Source organism: Asparagus officinalis, chromosome 4, assembly GCF_001876935.1.
Source record: "Asparagus officinalis chromosome 4, Aspof.V1, whole genome shotgun sequence".
Lineage (NCBI taxonomy): Eukaryota > Viridiplantae > Streptophyta > Magnoliopsida > Asparagales > Asparagaceae > Asparagus > Asparagus officinalis.
In genome coordinates this window covers 107,193,558-107,199,041 of record NC_033797.1, presented here as the reverse complement: position 1 = coordinate 107,199,041, position 5,484 = coordinate 107,193,558, and positions in this window count along the sequence as shown.

Below are 5,484 nucleotides of genomic sequence, written 5' to 3'. Positions count from 1 at the left end.
AAACCCCCAGCCTTCAACGGGTTTGATGTGCCTTTACCGATTACCGTTTGAATCGGGCTAGCATGTGGATTGTCTAAATCTGTTCCGCATGTAACGTTGTGCTAAGAGAGTGAATTCTCTGAGCCTTTATGCTATGATGTTGAATACATAGGCTTCGCTATTATTACGGGAATAGGCTACCCAGCAACGTGTATTAGATGCTGGCTTATCCCTACTTAGGTAAACCGGCGACGCGTGTTAGGCGTCATCATATCCTTTCTTAGGATTCAGGATGAAATTCCCCATGCGTGTAAGGCATGGATTTTGGTGTTATTAATAACAACCTGCCACAATGTTGAATATGTGAGCGGGTGTTCTTTTTAACGGTTAAGAACTAACCGGCAGCGCGGGTTAAGCGCAGACTTATCACTGCTTAGGTTTCAGGATAAAATACCCCAGAATCGAACTCTGGTGTCTTTTTCTACGGAAAAAACCTAAACCAGCAGCGCGTGTTAGGCGATACAAGGAAGGAAGAATTTTATATTCTATTCCTTGATTCTGGAAAGGAAGAATTTTATATTCTATTTCCAGCGCAAAAGAAACTAGAAGTGGGATCTCCACTCCGAGAAAGAATTTTATATTTTATTTCCCGGTCTTCTTTTAGGGTGAAGGCGAACCCGAATGCAAGGAAGAAAGAATTTTATATTCTATTTCTTGATTCTGGAAAGGAAGAATTTTATATCCTATTTCCAGCACGAAAGAAACTAGAGGTGGGATCTCCACTCCGAGAATCTGGAAGATCTAGACAAACTTACCTTTTATAGGATTGATTATCTAATTTGAAGATGAGTTCTTCGTTTATCGAAGTGAAATTTTAACTTCGGTTATAACCATGAGAAGGCTTAACAAAGAGAAAAAGGAGGGGAGTTCTTTCGTTTATCGAAAGGGGACTCCGAACTGAAAGTGGACCTCTTGTTCATGGAAAGAGTCAAGAGGGCCAGAAGGACATTTTTGGTGGACTCACTGCCAATTGAAATTGATCAGTGAGGGATTTTGGTGGTGAAAAATGATTTTGGGTTATCCTCTAGAATATTAAGTGTAATATTCTTCAAGGAACTTCCCGATAAATGGGTTATCCCGAATGTACTAGGGATAGTACTTTTTCAGGAACTTCCCATTTATTGGCATTAATTGCCTGGCGCCCTCTTGAGTAATCAGGCGATATGCGCCGTTTGAGTAGACTGTGTCTATCACAAACGGTCCTTCCCATTTGGGTTCAAATTTACCTTTCTTCTTGGAGTTGAGGATTATCGGTCGGTGAGCAGCGAGGACCAGATCTCCTTCCTTGAAGCTTCTCTGTCGGACTTTTTTTATTAAAAGCTCTAGATATTCTGGCTTGATAAAACTCAATTTGTTGTTGAGCTTCCAAGCGCTTTTCATCCAACCTCTCAAGTTCTTCGAGACGTTTTTGATGTTGTTCTTCTGTCGTCATCTTAGTTGCGAGAGCGATCCGAAGTGACGGGATTTGGATCTCGTCTCAAAAATAACTCATAAGAGTTAGAGAATTAGACAATAAAAAGAGGAAACATTCCGACATTCAGAGTTTGAACGTTAATTTCTTATTCATCACTTCTACAGTGACTGGGTTATCCCTAAGAATACTACACGTAATATCCTTCCGGGAACTTCCCATTGTCCACCCCCAGCTTTCCTTGCGAAACTGGTTTTGACATTATAATCAGTTACATGACCAGGTTATCCTTAAGAATATAAAACTCTCCAGGAACTTCCCGTCAACGGTAGGAAATAGTTTAGACTCATATACCTATTGGAGTATTAGGGAGCAGTTTAACCTCATATACCGATTGGAGGATTGAGAAGCAGTTTATACTCGTATACTCTTCGGAGTGTTGTCGTTCTTAATTGGCTTACCTTAGCGTTATGACGCCGGCTTCAACCAAGGTTTGGATGCTATTCTTGAGAGCGAAGCAATCCTTGGTGGGATGAAGGACCCTCCTGTGGTATGCACAGTACTTCGGATCCGTAGTATTATCAGCTTCCCCCTGATTTGCGATAGGTGGTAGCTTGATCTTGTTGCTTTCGAGAAGGGATTCGAAGATGGCTGGAACGTCTTCGTCCTTGAAGGAATACTCTTTTTGGAGTCTCGGGTCCGAAGTCTTTTGCTGCCTTCGGGACTGCTGTTGCGACGTTTGATTAGCACCACCAGTAGCTGCAGGTGCTTTGCCCTTCCCACGGGAGGCGAAGTTTGAGTTCGGAAGATTCGCCGTCGGTTGGCTCCTCTCGGCTTTCTTCCTTCGGAGGAAGCGTTCGGCTTGCTCTCCTCGGACCTTCAAATCCTTCCATGTTTTGGATGGCGCTGTTCCCATCGCTTCCAACACGTCCAGAGAGAGGTTGTTGTGGCAAGTCTGGAGAATGAACTCCTCAGTGATCGGGTCCCGACAGTTCATCGCCTTATTCCGGAACCTCTTGACGAAGGTATCGACCAATTCCCCGTCCTTTTGTTTCTCGTCGAGCAACGTTCCGATGGATATCTCAGTATCATCATCGAAGAAGTTAGCGAGGAATTTTGTCTCCATGTCATCCCAGCTATTCACGCTTCCTGGCTTGAGGCGGCGATACCAATCGAAGGCGGCTCCACGAAGAGTGCCAACAAAGGACCGTACCATCAGAGGCTCATTACCAGAGATAACACCCAGGTGCGATTTGAAGTAAATCAAATGCTGAGTGGGGGAACCCTTCCCATCAAACGGCGTGAAGTTGATTAGACTAAACTTCGCCGGGTAGGGGATTGATTCCCATTCTCTTGGGTAGGGACAAGGAATGCCTGTCTTCTTCATTTCTTGAGCGGAAATCAACGTATTAATTTTGCTCTCGAGGTTCTTAATCTTCAAGCTTTCACCTGAGTCTTCGTTGGCATCCTCGTTACCACCCCCTACATTGATGGGAGGGTTATTAGCGTATGAGTTTCATTTGCACCTGTGTCCTCATCTTCCAGATTGTTCTGGTTACGACGACTTGGTTCGCCTTGTTGGTTCATCAATGCCTGGATTTGTTGGTCATGCATCTCTCTCATAGTCTGCATGGCCATCTGCATTTCGAACTTGAAGCTCTCTTTCTGTTTAGCCATGGCTTCTTCGAGCATCTTGGCCACTTGTTCCGCGCTTATCATCAGTGACTCGCGAGGTTGCCCTTCACTGGAGACTGTATTATCCGATGCGACCGCAGAGCAGGCATCCGATTCTTCATCTTCGGAAGGTAATCTTGTCCGAACCCTACCATAAGTTCCTCGCTTGATGGCTCCGGACTGTAGACGGGTTACACGCCGGGACGCTTCCAGAAACGACTTGAGATTAACCTGTGTCGATGTCTCCTTGCTGGTCATATTAGTGGTGACCCTCAGAAATTCTTTGTTTTCAACCACCGTTCTTCTTTGTCGGAAACGCCTATGCCTTGGTTTTGGCGCTTCGGTACTAAGCCTTTCGAAAACTGAAACTCTTTCGGGGACTGCCTTAATGCAGTTGCACTCAGACAATACCGCCCGGATGAGTTTGGAACAGGGGCATTGAGTTTCTAGTCTTCGAGGACTTCTCTTTCTGGCTTTTCTCGTACCCCCAACACGATAGTACAACTCGTCAGTCTGAAAGTCTGAGTAACCTATCGTGTGTTGGCATGATTTCTCAGGTATAACGTTATCGTCATCAGACGACAACGTTTTCTTCTGAGGGTGAACTGCCTTCTTTGGGCTTTCAAGAGTCACGCGCCTCGAGACATGCCTTCTTGGGCGTGAGTTCTCAGCGGGCTCCTGGACTTCAATGCATAAATTGGCGTGCGCAGTTGCCTTGAACTTCTCATCACACTGAAAGTGACAGCGACCCCCAGCATGTTGAGTCGTTCGGGGCTTCTTCATCAGGCCCAAACGTTCTTAAACTGGAGCTTTGCATCGTCCATCGGGAAGTGGGCCGAGGCGCTCCAAAACTAACTTCTTTCTCTGGGATGATTCTGCGTGATCTCTCGGAGTAGCAACTGGAATCACCGGTGACTTCGGTCGGTTCGCCGGAGGTAGAACTTGCTTCGAAGGCTGCAATGATTGTGCCTTAGCCTGAGTCACCGCTTCAGACTTCGGCTTCCATACTTGGCGGGTAGGTGGCTGCTTCTTAGCCACTTCCATCTGCAGACTTCTACGGGCTTCTTGGACTCGAGTCCGTGCCTGCGCTAAAAGCGCGCGGCGCTTGCGAATACGCTCCTCAAGCGTCGAACAATTCCGTTTGACACGGATCCATTCGTTCATTGGCAACTTGGGGGAGCTGCCATTCATCAGTGGTTGAGGCTGTTTGCCTCTCCTGTTCTTCAGATCCGCGTTGTAGCGGATTATTCATCAGTGGTTGAGGCTGTTTGCCTCTCCTGTTCTTCAGATCCGCGTTGTAGCGGATTCCGTCTGTTGACTCCATCGCTTTTGCGAATTCTCGGGCCAAGCGTTGGTGTCGCCTTTGGTGAGCTCTCTTTGAGAGAGTCATCACTCCTTTGGTGACGGAGGGATTGGCAGAAACAGGCCTGCCCTGGTTGGAAGTTGGAGGAATCTCACCCGATGCGACTTTGGCATCAAACGGGGCGAGATCTTCGTTGGTGTTTTCTACATCTTCACACCAACGAGCTTTTCTCCTAGAGGAGAACTTCTTGGACTTCTTGGACTTGCGAGGGGAGGTAGATCCGGACGAGGATGACAGATGCTCCTCGAACTTTTGTTGGTCGAATTCGTACTCGACCTCCTCCTCGACCGGGATCGGGATCCGCAGCTGCGACGCTCCGATCTCGGCAGCGAGATCGGCGGCTCCCACTGTGGTCGCCAGATTGTTCGCGGGAAAATCGTGTCTTTCTTCATTGTTGATTCCATTGCCATCTTAAATAACAGCTTTTTGAGTTACAAAGATCCGGTCTTTTTATAAGATCCGGTTACAATGAAAATCAAACAAAAAAGAAACAAAAATTACAACTTTTCTCTTTTGTCGAACAAATCGCGAGCTCCTGTTTTGCGGTCGCTCGCTTTGTGGGTTCTTTGCCTACGCCGGGGTTTATCCGTGGACCACCGCAAGATCTAGATCCGGTCGGATCTACATAGTACGACGGGTATTATTTCACCAAGGAAATAATAGCCGGGGAGGATTAGTTCACCAAGGAAATAATCGTCCAAATCTCGGGATCAAAGGCCAAGCTTTGATCCGGAGTATGCCTGCGTAGATCTGAGATCCGGTCCTCTCGAACACCTGCCTTTTTTGGTGTTGACAATCGCCGAGCACCAGATCTGGATGAGCAAGTCCTCAAAGTCCCAAAGCTCCAATCTTTTTTAAGTTTCGAGCCTTGATTTCAGCAGAGCTTCGCCTTCAAATTTTCCAACCTCTGAAAATGAACACCCCTTGGCCTATTTATAGGCTCTCAGATCTGTGCCTTGGCACAGATCTGGGTAGGCCACCCATGGGTGGCTCGGCC